At 47.0% G+C, this 18,327-nt stretch overlaps 1 protein-coding gene across 1 annotated transcript in view; it reads right to left on the bottom strand.

The window, feature by feature from the left end:
* The window catches only part of HSF2BP (heat shock transcription factor 2 binding protein), a 229,037-nt gene that overhangs the window by 10,436 nt on the left and 200,274 nt on the right, over positions 1-18,327 (bottom strand). The gene's annotated exons all lie outside the window — the stretch shown is intronic.

Genomic DNA, 18,327 nt, shown 5'->3' with positions numbered 1-18,327 from the left:
TAAGGCATTTTTATTACTTACTGCAAAGTCAAAAATTTACATAGTTACATAGTTTATAAGGTCGAAAAAAGACAAGCGTCCATCCAGTTCAGCCTATTTCTTGTGCACTGCAGCTATTCCGCAGCGTTGAGCCAGGGGAAGGCAAAAAAAAACCATGCGGTATAGGCCAATTTACATAATTGAGGAAAAATTCACTTCCCGACACCAATCTGGCAGTCAGATTAAATCCCTGGATTAATTAACTATCACTAAGCATAAGATGTAATTTTATTGTTCTCAAGAAAGGCGTCCAGGCCTCTCTTGAACTCATTAAGTGAGTTGGACATCACCACTTCCAGAGTCTCACATATATTTCATTAGTATTTGGTCCCATTGCCCTTAAACTGAATGACTTGGGTGAAACGTTTGGGATCTCCTTCCACAAGCTTCTCACAATAGTTGGTGGAATTTGGGCCGATTCCTCCTGACAAAACTGCTGTAACTGATCCAGGGTTGTAGGTCGCTTAGCTCGCAGCCTTTTCAGCTTTGCTCATAAATTTTCAATAGGATTGAGATCAGGGCTTTGTGATGGCCACTCCAAAACACTGACTTTGTTATCCTTAAGCCACTGTGTTACCATTTTGGCAGTATGCTTCGGGATATTGTCCATTTGGAAGACCCATTTTCGCCCAAGCTTTAACTTCTTGGCTGATGTCTTGAGATGTTGCTTCAGTATTGCCACATAATCTTCTTTTCTCATGATGCCATCTATTTTGTATTTCGTCCGGAATCGTGAACACATGATCCAGACTACTCACTCCTTGGGCATCAGCGAGCACACAGAAAGCGTATGGCGTCACACCTCCGAATTCCAGCTCCAGGAATATGTGTGTACGCTCCGTATGGTTGCTGCCAGCTGCACGATACCCGATTATTAATATTATTCTCTGCCACCACCGACCAGATTTGAAATATAATACAGGCCTGGCCAGAAGTCTGCGTTTTGGTAGCGTATATGGCTTCGAAGGCGGGAACGATTACAGGACAAAAGAAACAGAATTATTAAATTTTATATTTAATCCAAAAGGGAGGTAGTGTTTAGGAAAAATATATACACAAGGATGTTACAAAGGAGACATTAAAATTCATAAGAAGTTACATAAAATAAACAGGATAAAAGAAGACAACTTACACTATACAGTTCGCAGGGACGAATCAGCATAGATGGAGGAGGGGCTCCCCAGTTGATTTGAGTGTTATCGAACGCGACCCATTGCTTATAATCCTTATACCCCCCTGGCAATGAGTGCTCCTCTATTGTCCATGGGCTCTCTTATACCTAAGGGGAGATTTACCCACACGCCCCTTGTGGTGACATCATATGGGCTGGTCTCCAGCCTCTACATTTTTATTAAAAACGCTAACTTCTGCAATAACTCATCACTTGTTGATCGCAGAAGCTTGCAAACGACGCCATTTTTTCCCTTATGATTTTATCTACAGTTAGAGACCACACATCGCATAGTTGCAGTCTGCTATTCTGGTGTTTTTGCGCTTCAGCTCTATGTAGCGTTTTTCAGTGGCAGAAAAATATCCCTATTATTCCCTCGCTGATTTTACCTCCAAAAATATGGGTCCCGTTATTGCCGGATGTATGGAACTAACAACATTTCATATTTCAAATCGAAGTCGACGTGGCTATGGCTGGTGGCCGGGAATTGTTTGTGAGTGTCTTTGAACTTAACAAACCATTTCCTTTTTCCTCCAAACTCTGGCCTGGGAGAAGGTGTCAATCTACCTCAGATCTGTGTTGTGTTTTTTCAAAGAATTTGACTCCACCACAATTAACTCTTTTATAGAAGGGACTTTCTTTTTGTCCTACTTATAAATTGGACACATTCCAATTGGACATGGATTTGCAATGGTTTTACAGATCTCTAAGGTTGAAAACCCATTTTGATAAAGAAGTGACTCCTGGTTCTACCGTAATTACAACTGCCTCTACTCCCATTAATTTGAGAGATCTAGGCCTTCGGACTCAGAGTAATTTCATGCCCCTTAAGAACAATCCACCTATTGAAACTTTTATTAGTTTAATCGATCGGGAGGTAGATCTCTTTAAAAAGGACATAACTAGAGGTAAATTTCATTGTCCCACCAATATGTCTAACCCTGAACAATCCTTGATTAAGGATAAAGAACTAATAATAAAACCGGCAGATAAGGGGGGAGCAGTCGTAGTTATAGATAAAAAGAATATACAGAGGAGATTTTACGTCAGTTATCAGATATTGAAGTTTATCAACCATTGACCTCAAATCCAACATCTAGGATAGCTCTTAAAATTAGACAAGTTATAGACAAGTTTCTATCGAATGGCACTATAGATAAGAAAGTTAGCGAATTTCTTGTGAACCATCATCCGATATTTCCCGTTTTTTATATTTCGTCGAAGGTGCACAAATGTCTAAAAAAAAAAACGAGTCGCCCAATAGTGGCATCTACAGACTCGATTCTGTCCCCACTAAGCATAATGCTTGAAAAGATTTTGTCACCTTTGGTTAAAAATTCCAAATCTTACATATTAGATACGGGCGACTTTAGCAGGATCATACGAGAGTTGAATAAAATTACAAACTCCTCATTATTAGTGACATAGGACGTTAGTAGTCTGTACACTTCTATACATGAGAAAGGTTTGGAGGCAGTAGAAGGTTTGCTTGCTTCTTTTACGTATGATCATAATACTATTGAATTCTGTATTGAACTTCTGACTCTGGTTCATAAGGAAAATGTATTTTTGTTTGGTGACAACTTTTATCTCCAGGTACAGGGTACTGCGATGGGGTCCAACGTGGCCCCGCCTTATGCTAATTGTTTTATGGCACAATTTGAGGAGAAATTTGTTTATACTAATCCCAATTTTCAAGAGCATGCCATGATATGGTGAAGATATATTGATGATGTATTTTGCATTTGGCGGGGCCCGTTGGTCTCCCTTCTTACTTTTCATAATGAATTGAATTCGATTTGGCCTGAATTACAATTTGTCTTACATTATGATTCTTATTCCATCAGCTTTTTGGACACCAGGATCATCAAGGGTCAGAATGGTCTCTTGGAAGTTGATTTGTTTGTGAAAGACACTGACCGTAACAATTTACTATTGTTTTCTAGCTGTAATCCTAAGGCAACCAAGGAATCTATTCCTAAATCTCAATTCAGTCGGGTAACAAGGATTGCCTCTGATACTCAAACAAAAAAAATGCGTTTAGATGAAATGGAAGAGAAATTTAGAGGATATCCTAAAAATCTATTAGTTCGTAGCAGGAATTCCCCTAGTAATCAGAAGAAAAGATTAGGTAAAAGAATACCGTTTATACATACCTTTCATCCTTTTGTGTATAAGATGCACAAGAGTATACAAAAATGTTGGCATTTTCTACAAGATAGTTATCCTAGGATTGATGAATTCAGATCACCTTTCTTGCCTTGCTTTAGAAGACCGGTGAGCCTTCGTGATAAATTAGTACATGCGGATATAGGCTCTAAGACAAGACTTCCGAGACAAACCTTTCTGAATACCCCCAAGAGAGGAACTTTCCCTTGTCTTCATTGTCCTCAATGTAGCAACGTCCAAAAAGGTGAAAAATTCTTTCACTCTCATATAGGTGAAGGCATTGAAATTAGAGGCTTTTTTCATGTGGCTCTTCATATGTAGTCTACGCTATAAGATGTCCATGCGGTCTTGTATATGTGGGTGAAACCACCCAACATATACAGGACCGCATGTCTCAACAGAAATCCAGTATAAAGTGCGGCAAAACGTATTTGCCTAAACCAGGGGTCCTCAAACTATGGCCCGCGGGCCACGTGCGGCCAACGGAGGACTTTTATCCGGCCCGCCGGGCTATGGGCGGAGGAGAGGAGAGCGGTGCCATTGCCCGTCCTTCCCCCCGCTTTCTCAGGGCCCCGGCAGCCAGATACTTACCTCTCCCTGTGCCTCTGCAGATCCGCTGTCTTCCTGCTGTGCGCTCCCTGTGACGTCTCAGGTCAGAGGGTGCGGTGACGTCTTTACACTGTGCCCTCCCGAGTGCTGTCACAGGCAGCGCAGAGCGGGACGCCGCCGCCGCGACGCTGGAGTCCAGACCAGAGTAGAGCAGCGGCAGTGGCAGCAAGTGAGAAGTGAGGTGAGTATTGGATTTTTTTTTTTTTTTATGTATGGAGGCATAGGTCATTATATGGGGGGGTGACATCCTGCATGGGGCATGATATGGGGGGTGACATCCTGCATGGGGCATTATATGGGGGGGTGACATGCTGTATGTGGCATTATATGGGGGGGTGACATGCTGCATGGGGCATTATATGGGGGGGTGACATGCTGCATGGGGCATTATATGGGGGGTGACATCCTGCATAGGTCATTATATGGGGGGCTGATATCCTGCATGGGGCATGATATGGGGGGTGACATCCTGCATGGGGCATTATATGGGGGGGTGACATGCTGCATGTGGCATTATATGGGGGGGTGACATGCTGCATGGGGCATTATATGGGGGGTGACATGCTGCATGGGGCATTATATGGGGGGGTGACATGCTGCATGGGGCATTATATGGGGGGGTGACATGCTGCATGTGGCATTATATGGGGGGGTGACATGCTGCATGTGGCATTATATGGGGGGGTGACATGCTGCATGGGGCATTATATGGGGGGGTGACATGCTGCATGTGGCATTATATGGGGGGGTGACATGCTGCATGGGGCATTATAAAGACAGGGGAGTGATATCCTGCATGGGGCATTATATGGGGGGTGACATCCTGCATGGGGCATTATATGGGGGGGAAAGGGACATCCTGCATGGGGCATTATATGGGGGGAAAGGGACATCCTGCATGGGGCATAATATGGGGGGGGGTGACATGCTGCATGGGGCATAATATGGGGGGGGGTGACATGCTGCATGGGGCATTACATGGGGGGGTGACATGCTGCATGGGGTATTATATGGGGGGTGGCATCCAGCATGGGGCATTACATGGGGGGGGTGACATGCTGCATGGGGTATTATATGGGGGGTGGCATCCAGCATGGGGCATTACATGGGGGGGTGACATGCTGCATGGGGTATTATATGGGGGGTGGCATCCAGCATGGGGCATTATTAGGGGGGGAACAGCCTGCATGGGCATTATAAGGGGTGGAACAGCCTGCATATGGCATTATAAGGGGGAATCAGCCTGCCTATTGGGAACATTTACCTGCCTATTGGGGACATTTACCTGCCTATTGGGAACATTTACCTGCCCATTGAGGACCTATGCTGCCTATTGGGGATATTTACCTGCCTATTGGGGACATTTACCTGCCTATTGGGGACCTATGCTGCCTATTGGGTACAGTTACCTGCCTATTGGGGACCTATGCTGCCTATTGGGTACAGTTACCTGCCTATTGAAATACCGGTTGATTTAACTTTACTTGTTCTTCATTTTAAATATTGTATTTGTTCCTGTATTGTTTTTTTTACTACAAATTAAGATATGTGCAGTGTGCAGAGGAATTTGTTCATAGTTTTTTTTAAAAAAAACTATATTCCAGCCCTCCAATGGTCTGAGGGACCGTGAACTGGCCCCCTGTTTAAAAAGTTTGAGGACCCCTGGCCTAAACCATACCATTTCACCTTGATGAAACATAACATTTCTCACTTGAAATTCCAAATTCTTGTACACATACCTGTACCTAGGAGAGGAGGCAATAGGATCAAGACACTTGAGCGTCATGAATCATACTGGATTCATAGATTGGATACTCTCGAACCAAAGGGACTCAATAGGGATTACGAAATTCTGAGACTCATATAACTAATATGCTATTTTTATTCCTTTCAGATACGTACAACCTGACTTTCCTCTTCCTGCATGTCACATGGACAGGTATGATCGTGTTAATCTTTTTTTTACATAAATTCTATTTCATTATTTTTCGTTTTTTATTTATTTATTTATTTTTTATTTTTCATTTTAATTTTAATTTTTCTTTTATTTGTTTTATTTTGATATATGTTTTTTCTTTTTCATTTTAATTTTTTATTTCTTATTTTTATTTATATTTAATATTTATATTTATCTATATTTATTTTTATTATTCATTCTTTATTTTTTATTATTTTTCCTTTTTCCCATTATTTTACAATATTCATCTTATCTAATAAGTATAGTTAAAATTTATCTCTTTATGACTTGTGGAGCTCAGGTTATCCCGTAATATCAGTGCATTATGAATGTAGTGCTTTTCCATAAATATGTTTATTGCAGATGATTCCTGATATGGTACTAGTGGGCGTACCTGGACCCCCTCCAATATGGCGCCTGTCAGCAACATTTTCCTATTTAGTGCGTCACTTCCGGTGACGCGCTTGAGGAGTCATGTGATGTCCATCATTCCAGATGGGCGTCACAGCCAGGAAGTATCACGATACGGCGCTCTATTTAAGAGCGCCTTATCGCACACTCCCTCAGCGCCATTTCTACTACACGGTTGTGGTTTTGTCTACTTGCGCTGAATTTACAGGAGAGCGTGTTTGGTATTACTTCTATATTGTTGAGCGCCCGTTTGACCCTTATAGCAAAGGTCCTTACATTGTAGATGGCCAGTCTGGGACCTCCTTTTTTATAGATAATATAATGAAACACATGTTGGTTTCTTTTCACAGTACGGATTATACATTTGTGGACTCCCATTGAAAACCGCATCCTGGTAAAAAAAACTCGTCATCATTGCAATTACAGCATTTTTGACAATATGTGATATAATACTATTGAGTTACATGGAATATATATGGACTTGTATATTATCTGCTCTTGAATCTTTTTCTTTTGACATGACCACTAGGTCTCATACATTTGCTTTCCATATTCAATTCCAGTTTTCATGTGGAATGTTTAGGTTATAATTTTTGTTTATTTTTGCATAATGAACTGTGTTGTTCCATTTTTTGTTATACATGTGTATACTTTTTCTTTTTTACATTATAGTTCTGATGAAGGCCTAAACAGGCCAAAACGTTAAAAGGATTATGCAAAATTATATTATTGAATAAAGATATTTATTTTTTCTTGCAAACATTTTTGGAGTGTCGAGTTCTTAAAACTATTTGGTACTGTGTTAATAGGAAATATATTTGCATTTTGGTTAGCTTGTAACTGGCTGGCATTTGTTTGTGCAAGGCCTCCCTCATGATTGTGTTAATTGGGGCTTTTGTTCTGAGCAGAAGGGGAAGAATGGTCAATATCTGGATCAGGGAAATATGGAAGAACATTTTCAATATTCCTCAATACTTCCCTGACATCTCCCCCTCTTTGAGGTGAAGTAATGGGTGATTTACCAATCACCCCTTTAAGCCCACCTCCTGGCCCACCCTTACTGCTGATCCAACAAGCTAGGGATCCAGCTTTCCGATCACCCTGACAGGTTCGGGATACATTTTCCCCACACCTCTGACAGATTATGGCTGCCTTCTTTCCATACTCTTCACAGACTGGGGAACACAAATTCCTCCTATCTCGCCTGGTTGCGGGGCCTACCCTTCCACCCCTCATGGCTACCTGGGGGGCCAGGCTAGCTGTGTGGCAGCTAATGACCGGCCATGTCACAGTCCGTCGTGGCACTGGTTGGCGGCACGGGACCACTTTCCTTATGATCCCCGTGCTTCTCCCCATCCTTTCTCATCACCTCTGAATCCGTGCTAGTCATGGGGCAGCTACCACTGACCATGCCACTATCTGGTGTGACACTGGTCACCTGCACAGGACGACCTGCTTCCTGGTGCCCGTGCCTGCTCCCCTTGCCCATAGCACTTATGTTGGTTCGCTTTAGGTGATCCTCAGCAGCATCACCCCGTGGGGTTAGGTGGCTGAGATCCTCTTTACCACAACACACACTTTTATTATTCATCACATTGACATTTTTGACAGCGGCATTACATGACATACCAGATCTGGGAGGGTTGTCAGGAATGTATCGGTCAACCAACCGTCCCAGATCAGTTCCCAATAGCACACTAGTGGGGAGATTCTCCGACACCCCCACTTGCCTTAACCCCCTCCCCGCACCCCAGTCCAGGAAAACTCGGGCCATTGGTATGGGACGGTGAACACCCCCGAACACGGTGACATTCAGGGTCTTCCCAGGAATGAGTTCCTCTGGCAACACAAACTCAGGGCGGATCAGGGTGCATTCTGCGCCAGTGTCCTTAAGGCCGACAGTGACAGTGTTGCCCACGGTAACAGGTTGTAAGTTCTCCCGGGCCTGGCCAACTGCCCCACCCACAAAAAGAATGGCTGCAGTAGGCCCTGGGGCCTCAGGTGTGGTGTTCATCTTCTGCCTCTCCGGGGAGAAAAGGCTGATGTAACCCGTTTGGTCACAAGTATAGCACTTACTGGAGTCAAATGCAGTCCAGGTGCTGGAAGATGGGGCAGAACCCTCTGAGGGCCGGCTGGCTGGAACACTGGGGGTAGTTGTAGACTTACCCCCTTTCCAGCTGGCGGTGGCTGACTTTGTGTGTGGTTGGCCTCATAGGCATCTGCGATCTGGGCTACTCTGGTGGCTTCCTTTGGCTCCCGGTCAAGCACAAACTGTGGCACTTCCACTGGGCAAAGATGAAGAAACTGGTCCTTCACCATCAGATCCTTCAGGTCCTCGAAGGTGGTGACTGACAGTCCTCGGATCCACTGCTCAAAGTTGGTTCTGAGCCCATCCACCAAATCACTGTAGCTATCATGGGGTCTACGTTGGAGGGCTCTGAACTTTTTCCGGTAAACCTCCGGAGTCAGCTGGTACTTTCTTATCAGGGCATGTATGACGGCCTCACAGTCTCTTGTTCTCGAGGGAGGGAAGCAAACACCTCCAGAGCTTTTCCTCGGAGCCCTGGAGTTAAGTACCTGGCCCACTGGTCTGTGGGCAGCTGATACTGCTTGCAGGCCTTTTCAAAGCCTCGCAGAAATATGTCCAAGTCCCCATCCTTTTACATTACAGGAAAATGCTCAGGAAGGGGTTTAGAGCAGTTGGCACTGTTGGACTCACGGGGCTGTGTGGAGGATGACTCTTTCTGAATCCGGGCTCAATCCAGCTGGTACTGTCGCTCCTGCTCAGCAGCCTGTCGATCATCCTGGCCCTGGCGCTCCTCTCGGTCAGCTTGGGCCTGGCACTCAGCCGCCTCTCGGTCAGCTTTGGCATGGCGCTCAGCTCTCTCAGCCTGTCGCTCTTGGAATTTCAGGATCAGCTGCAGTTGTCCGTCACGATCGTCTGCAGCGAGCTGCTCCAAGGCCATCTGCAGGTGGGGGTCCACACTACCCTGGCTGCGGGTATGGCTGGCAATCACAGGTGGGACCCCTGCAGCAGCGCCATCCGGGCCTTGGCTGGTTGCCCCATCATCAGGGCTCTGCTGTGGGACGGGCTCTGCGGCACCTTGCAACAGTTCAGCAATCATCTGGGCCTTGTTTTTGGCCGTAGTGTCAATCTGCCTCAGCTCACAGAGGGCAGTGAGAGTGGCCTTCATCTGCTGTTGATACCAGGGCTCTTCAGGTGTAGCCATTATTGCCAAATAAAAGATAGGATAGAAAAACAAGAGAAGGGAGGGGATGCAACTGCTACACGTATAGTAATGTCCCAGATAAAAAAATATTAAAACACTGAGTCTGATTCCTTAAAACTCTGCACAGAATTCTCGCAAGAACCGTGCAAGTTTTCAGTGACAGGAATGATTGCTCAATCCAGCCACTGATGTTCTGTAATATCCCACCGCTTGCCACCAATTTGCCAAGGATCACCCACAGGGACGACACCAGGGAGGTCACGGAATATCTCACTGTTCCGTTACGCTGTCAGAATTTCGTCCGGAATCGCGAGCACACGATCCAGACTACTCACTCCTTAGGCATCAACAGGACAATGACCCCAAACACACCTCCAGGCTGTGTAAGGGCTATTTGACCAAGAAGGAGAGTGATGGGGGGCTACGCCAGATGACCTGACCTCCACAGTCACCAGACCTGAACCCAATCGAGATGGTTTGGGGTGAGCTGGACCGCAGAGTGAAGGCAAAAGGGCCAACAAGTGCTAAGCATCTCTGGGAACTCCTTCAAGATTGTTGGAAGACCATTTACGGTGACTACCTCTTGAAGCTCATCAAGAGAATGCCAAGAGTGTGCAAAGCAGTCATCAAAGCAAAAGGTGGCTACTGTGAAGAACCTAGAATCTAAGACATATTTTCAGTTGTTTCACACTTTTTTTGTTAAGTATATAATTCCACATGTGGTAATTCATAGTTTTGATGCCTTCAGTGTGAATGTACAATCTTCATAGTCATGAAAATACAGAAAAATCTTTAAATGAGAAGGTGTGTCCAAACTTTTGGTCTGTACTGTACATCAGAATAAAAAGGTGTCAAATGTGTGGAACAACATTCCTCTGCCTGCCTAAGAAGACTGAACAGTATATCTGTTATGATCTGCAACATGAACTAAGGAAAGATAGGGGAAAGCTGTCCCTACAGTAAGACTAAGCTGAATCCCTACGATGTAGCGGGCTAACTGTTCTTAGCAAACAGACCCGCCTTAGTCCTCGGCTAGTCTGAACGAAGACCTATAGCATAACGGGAGAGGTCCCTAAAAGAACTAAGGACTTGGACAAAAAATGGGACATTTTTCTCCTAAACAGAAAAGTAGTTGCAGAACACAAAAAGACAAACTGACAAAAAAGTACTAGAGGTCCCAGAAGGACCAGACGAACTGACAGAGAAAGGCACCGAAGCACCTGGCTAGAGAAACAGTCAAACACTGAAGTCCAGCACAGCCAAAAGGGCGGAGCTGGAATATAAAGGCAGATGGACATGTGACCACAAAACACAAGATGGAAAAAACAAACAGGAGGGTTCTAACAGTACCCCCTCTATTATGTGGATCCTCTGGATCCTCCAGGCCCAGGCCTATCCGGAAACCTCCTGTGGAAAGCTTTAACAAGCCTAGGAGCAGAGACATCATCCGTCCTTACCCAGGAGTTGTCTTCGGGACCGAAACCCTTCCAGGAGACGAGATACTGTAATCTCCCTCTATGCCATCTAGAATTCAAGATACGAGAAATTTCATATTCGCCGTCTTCCACCACAGGAGGAACTGTGACAGTGGCGTCCCTATCAGATACGTCAGCCTTTTTCAACAAGGAAACATGAAACACAGGATTAATCTTCCAGGAGGTGGGAACCTCCAACCTAACAGCAGACGGGTTAACAATCTGAAGCACCTTAAATGGACCCACAAACTTAGGACCCAGTTTTTTAGAGGGAATCCTCAACCGCAGGTTCTTCGAGGACAACTAAACCATGTCACCCACAGTAAACAAAACCTCTGTGCGTTTCCTGTCAAAATACTTCTTGGACTTCTTGTTAGCCTCTTGCAGGTTAAAACGTACATTTGTCCAAACTCTCTCCGAATCACCGGAAAAATTCTCCTCCTCCGGCACTGCCGACCCCAATTTGGAGAACGAACCAAAAGACGGATGTCTCCCAGTACAACAAAAAAAAGGAGAACACCCAGCAGAGGAGGATGTATGATTGTTAAGAGCAAATTCTGCGAGAGGCAGAAACTCCGACCACACCTCTTGATTGTCCGCCACAAAACAACGCAAAAACTGTTCAAAATCCTGGTTCTTTCTTTCAGTCTGTCCATTAGACTCAGGATGATAACCAGACGAAAATGACAAATGGACTCCCAACCTGTCACAAAAAGCACGCCAAAAGCGAGCCACATACTGAGGTCCTCTATCAGAAACAATATCCGTGGGAACGCCATGAAGCTTGACAATCTCATTAACAAACGCCTTAGCGAGTGTCTTGGCGCAGGGCAACTTAATGAATGGAACCAAATGACACATCTTACTAAAACGGTCCACGACCACCAAGATAACAGTAAAACCCTCGGACACAGGAAGATCAGTAATAAAATCCATTGTGAGATGCGTCCAAGGTGCACTAGGAACCTCCAGAGGGTAAAGCAACCCCGCAGCAGGAGTATGTGAAGCCTTTGACCTAGCACACACAGTACACTGACGCACCCACTTGATGACTTCCTTCTGCCATCCAGGCCACCAAAAACTGCGACTAATCAGTCTCTTAGTCTCCGAAACTCCTGGATGACCTGCCAACTGAGACTCATGACACTCCACAAACAAATCTCTCCTAAAGGCTCTAGGCACAAACAACCTCCCATGGGGAGTGTTAGATGGAGCATCATCTTGAGCTTTCAGAATCCCATTCTCCAAACCGGAGTCCAATGCCGCCACCACAACTCCTTTCTGTAAAATGCTCTCCTCCTCCTCGGCACCGACTGTAGGAGAGAAGCTGTGAGATAAAGCATCGGCTTTAACATTCTTAGTACCAGGGATATAGGTAACAGAAAAATGAAACCGAGAAAAAAAAAGTGCCCACCTAGCTTGACGGGCATTCAAGCACTTGGCAGCATCCAGATAGATCAAATTCTTATGATCTGTGAAAACCTGAATAGGAAATCTAGCGCCTTCCAAAAAATGACGCCAATGTTCAAACGTGAGTTTCATAGCCAGCAACTCCCGATTTCCAACATCATAATTCAGTTCGGTTTCCGAATTTTTTTTCGAAAAGAAGGCACAAGGATGTACTCCATCCCTGTCCTCCTGAGACAAAACTGCTCCGACTCCCACCAATGAAGCACAGCCTGAACCTTCACAGGGTCCATCTCAAAGCCCTCGCTGGAGACAATGTAGCCCAAAAAACTAATTTTCTGCACAGCGAACTCACATTTCTCCAGCTTAGCAAAGAGTGAATTATCACTCAATAACTGCAAGACTTCATGTACACTCTGCCAATGAGACTCCAGATCTAGTGAATAAATCAAAATGTCATCCAAATACACAACCACATTCTTACCAATCAAAGGTCTCAGGATGTCATTAATAAGATTCTGAAAAAATGCAGGTGCATTGGTAAGACCAAAAGGCATCACCAGATTCTCAAAATGACCCACAGGAGTGTTAAAAGCAGTTTTCCATTGGGTTCCACAAAATGCGCTCCAGAACAGCTACTGACGTGTTGATGAAGCTCTGCCACCTCCAGAGACAATCCCTGAAGGCGTTGAGCCAAATCCTGGGTGGAAGCCATACTGATCCCCGAATTTCTTTCCTTTTAGTTTTTTGGGCTGGACTTACTGTTATGATCTGCAACATAAACTAAGGAAAGAATGGGGAAAGCTGTCCCTACAGTAAGACTAAGCTGAATCCCTACGATGTAGCGGGCTGCCTGTTCCTAGCGAACAGACCCGCCTTAGTCTTCGGCTAGTCTGAACGAAGACCTATAGCATAACGGGAGGGGTCCCTAAAAGAACTAAGGACTGGGACAAAAAATGGGACACCTCCTAAACAGAAAATTAGTTGCAGAACACAAAAAGACAAACTGACAAAAAGTTACTAGAGGTCCCAGAAGGACCAAGCGAACTGACAGAGAAAGGCACCGAAGCACCAGGCTAGAGAAACAGTCAAACACTGAAGTCCAGCACAGCCAAAAGGGCGGAGCTGGAATATAAAGGCAGATGGTCACGTGACCGCAAAACACAAGATGGAAAAAACAAACAGGAGGGTTCTAACAATATCAGCTTGAAAGAGAGACCTACCAGACTGCTGAATAACTCAGGTGTGGAGGGGGAGGATGGGCGACGTGCCTCAGGTGATGGGCATCACTGGTCTGGGGATATATAAGCAGCCCATTAGAATGAGCGCTGTAGTGTTAAATGTGATTAAAGAAAGGTGTGCAGTCCAACATGTACCTGTGACGCTATATCAAGGGGTCTGGGAGCTGGAAGCTGATATACCGTTCAGTCTTCTTAGGCAGGCAGAGGAATCTTGTTCCACACACTTGACACCACTTTATTCTGATGTATATACTTTATTTCATTTGATTTTGCCTTGTTTTGTTCATTATTTGCTTTTGTTTTTTTAGACGACACTGATGAAGGCCTGATGTTTAGGCCGAAACGTTGGTTTTGATTTATTTTGGACTGCATTAAAATTCAATATAAATTCATCAAAGTCTGAGTGCCGAGGTTATGTTACAATCATCATACGGGCCGTCCAGAATTGTTTAAAGACATCGTAATCTTACTGGATGGAAACTTTTGACTTTTCAGTAATAAAAAAGCCCTAAAACCTTCTCTCCTCTCATTATTCTGGCATTGGGCAAATATTAAACATTATGGTAAAATCCTAATTGTCCTAAAACGGGAAAGGTTTATTCTGATCTCATGTCAGATATTGAGAAGAACCTGCAGATGTGTCTTTATATATAGTGGATGGATTCAACTGTACATAATATGAATCAGTCTGCAGTCACTACTAGGGGGGCTCCCTGTAGGCTGTAAAAGAGCGGGATCACAAAAATCAGTTGTGGGGGCCCTCTTGTCTCAGTGGGGTAAATCTAGTGGTGCTGTACTATTTTGGTTGTTTACAGTTGGGGGCGCTGTACTGTTACGGCGAATAGCTGGGGGCGCTGTACTGTTACGGTGGCGAATAGCTGGGGACGCTCTACGGTTACGGTGGTGAATAGCTGGGGACGCTGTACTGTTACGGCGAATAGCTGGGGGCGCTGTACTGTTATGGTGGCGAATAGCTGGGGACGCTGTACTGTTACGGTGGCGAATAGCTGGGGACGCTCTACGGTTACGGTGGTGAATAGCTGGGGACGCTGTACTGTTACGGCGAATAGCTGGGGGCGCTGTACTGTTACGGTGGCGAATAGCTGGGGATGCTGTACTGTTACGGTGGTGAATAGCTCGGGACGCTCTACGGTTACGGTGGTGAATAGCTGGGGGCGCTGTACTGTTACGGTGGCGAATAGCTGGGGACGCTGTACTGTTACGGTGGCGAATACCTGGGGACGCTGTACTGTTACGGTGGTGAATAGCTGAGGACGCTGTACTGTTACGGTGGTGAATAGCTGGGGACGCTGTACTGTTACGGTGGTGAATAGCTGAGGACGCTGTACTGTTACGGTGGTGAATAGCTGGGGACGCTGTACTGTTACGGTGGTGAATAGCTGAGGACGCTGTACTGTTACGGTGGTGAATAGCTGGGGACGCTGTACTGTTACGGTGGTGAATAGCTGGGGGCGCTGTACTGTTACGGTGGTGAATAGCTGGGGACGCTGTACTGTTACGGTGGTGAATAGCTGGGGACGCTGTACTGTTACGGTGGCGAATAGCTGGGGACGCTGTACTGTTACGGTGGTGAATAGCTGGGGGCGCTGTACTGTTATGGTGGCGAATAGCTGAGGACGCTGTACTGTTACGGTGGCGAATAGCTGGGGACGCTGTACTGTTACGGTGGTGAATAGCTGGGGACGCTGTACTGTTACGGTGGTGAATAGCTGGGGACGCTGTACTGTTACGGTGGTGAATAGCTGGGGACGCTGTACTGTTACGGTGGTGAATAGCTGAAGACGCTGTACTGTTACGGTGGCGAATAGCTGAGGACGCTGTACTGTTACGGTGGCGAATAGCTGGGGACGCTGTACTGTTACGGTGGCGAATAGCTGGGGACGCTCTACGGTTACGGTGGTGAATAGCTGGGGACGCTGTACTGTTACGGTGGCGAATAGCTGGGGACGCTGTACTGTTACGGTGGCGAATAGCTGGGGACGCTCTACGGTTACGGTGGTGAATAGCTGGGGACGCTGTACTGTTACGGTGGCGAATAGCTGGGGACGCTGTACTGTTACGGTGGTGAATAGCTGAGGATGCTGTACTGTTACGGTGGCGAATAGCTGGGGACGCTGTACTGTTACGGTGGCGAATAGCTGGGGACGCTCTACGGTTACGGTGGTGAATAGCTGGGGACGCTGTACTGTTACGGCGAATAGCTGGGGGCGCTGTACTGTTACGGTGGTGAATAGCTGGGGGCGCTGTACTGTTACGGTGGTGAATAGCTGAGGACGCTGTACTGTTACGGTGGCGAATAGCTGGGGACGCTGTACTGTTACGGTGGTGAATAGCTGGGGACGCTGTACTGTTACGGTGGCGAATAGCTGGGGACGCTGTACTGTTACGGTGGTGAATAGCTGGGGACACTGTACTGTTACGGTTGTGAATAGCTGGGGGCGCTGTACTGTTATGGTGGCGAATAGCTGAGGACGCTGTACTGTTACGGTGGCGAATAGCTGGGGACGCTGTACTGTTACGGTGGTGAATAGCTGGGGGCGCTGTACTGTTACGGTGGCGAATAGCTGGGGGCGCTGTACTGTTACGGTGGTGAATAGCTGGGGGCGCTGTACTGTTACGGTGGTGAATAGCTGGGGGCGCTGTACTGTTACGGTGGTGAATAGCTGGGGGCACTGTACTGTTACGGCGAATAGCTGGGGGCGCTGTACTGTTACGGCGAATAGCTGGGGACGCTGTACTGTTACGGTGGTGAATAGCTGAGGACGCTGTACTGTTACGGTGGTGAATAGCTGGGGACGCTGTACTGTTACGGTGGTGAATAGCTGGGGGCGCTGTACTGTTACGGTGGTGAATAGCTGGGGGAGCTGTACTGTTACGGCGAATAGCTGGGGGCGCTGTACTGTTACGGCGAATAGCTGGGGACGCTGTACTGTTACGGTGGTGAATAGCTGGGGACGCTGTACTGTTACGGTGGCGAATAGCTGAGGACGCTGTACTGTTACGGTGGCGAATAGCTGAGGACGCTGTACTGTTATGGCGAATAGCTGGGGGCGCTCTACGGTTACGGTGGCGAATAGCTGGGGACGCTGTACTGTTACGGTGGTGAATAGCTGAGGACGCTGTACTGTTACGGTGGTGAATAGCTGGGGGCGCTGTACTGTTACGATGGTGAATAGCTGGGGACGCTGTACTGTTACGGTGGTGAATAGCTGGGGGCGCTGCACTGTTACGGTGGTGAATAGCTGGGGGCGCTGTACTGTTACGGCGAATAGCTGGGGCGCTGTACTGTTACGGCGAATAGCTGGGGACGCTGTACTGTTACGGTGGTGAATAGCTGGGGACGCTGTACTGTTACGGTGGCGAATAGCTGAGGACGCTGTACTGTTACGGTGGCGAAGAGCTGAGGACGCTGTACTGTTATGGCGAATAGCTGGGGGCGCTCTACGGTTACGGTGGCGAATAGCTGGGGACGCTGTACTGTTATGTTGGCGAATAGCTGGGGACGCTGTACTGTTACGGTGGTGAATAGCTGGGGGCGCTGTACTGTTACGGTGGTGAATAGCTGAGGACGCTGTACTGTTACGGTGGCGAATAGCTGGGGACGCTGTACTGTTACGGTGGTGAATAGCTGGGGACGCTGTACTGTTACGGTGGTGAATAGCAGGGGACGCTGTACTGTTACGGTGGCGAATAGCTGGGGACGCTGTACTGTTACGGTGGTGAATAGCTGGGGACGCTGTACTGTTACGGTGGTGAATAGCTGGGGGCGCTGTACTGTTACGGTGGTGAATAGCTGGGGACGCTGTACTGTTACGGTGGTGAATAGCTGGGGGCGATGTACTGTTATGGTGGCGAATAGCTGAGGACGTTGTACTGTTACGGTGGCGAATAGCTGGGGACGCTGTACTGTTACGGTGGTGAACAGCTGGGGGCGCTGTACTGTTACGGTGGTGAATAGCTGGGGGCGCTGTACTGTTACGGTGGCGAATAGCTGGGGGCGCTGTACTGTTACGGTGGTGAATAGTTGGGGGCGCTCTACTGTTACGGTGGTGAATAGCTGGGGGCGCTGTACTGTTACGGTGGTGAATAGCTGGGGCACTGTACTGTTACGGCGAATAGCTGGGGGCGCTGTACTTTTACGGCGAATAGCTGGGGACGCTGTACTGTTACGGTGGTGAATAGCTGGGGACGCTGTACTGTTACGGTGGTGAATAGCTGGGGACGCTGTACTGTTACGGTGGTGAATAGCTGGGGGCGCTGTACTGTTACGGTGGTGAATAGCTGGGGGCGCTGTACTGTTACGGCGAATAGCTGGGGGCGCTGTACTGTTACGGCGAATAGCTGGGGACGCTGTACTGTTACGGTGGTGAATAGCTGGGGACGCTGTACTGTTACGGTGGCGAATAGCTGAGGACGCTGTACTGTTACGTTGGCGAATAGCTGAGGACGCTGTACTGTTATGGCGAATAGCTGGGGGCGCTCTACGGTTACGGTGGCGAATAGCTGGGGACGCTGTACTGTTACGGTGGTGAATAGCTGAGGACGCTGTACTGTTACGGCGAATAGCTGGGGGCGCTGTACTGTTACGGTGGTGAAT

Source organism: Phyllobates terribilis, unplaced genomic scaffold (genome assembly GCF_046119375.1).
Source record: "Phyllobates terribilis strain yellow unplaced genomic scaffold, ASM4611937v1 Scaffold_2__4_contigs__length_985480577, whole genome shotgun sequence".
Lineage (NCBI taxonomy): Eukaryota > Metazoa > Chordata > Amphibia > Anura > Dendrobatidae > Phyllobates > Phyllobates terribilis.
Note: the sequence above shows the minus strand (reverse complement) of the source record. Positions and strands in the feature narration are given on the sequence as shown.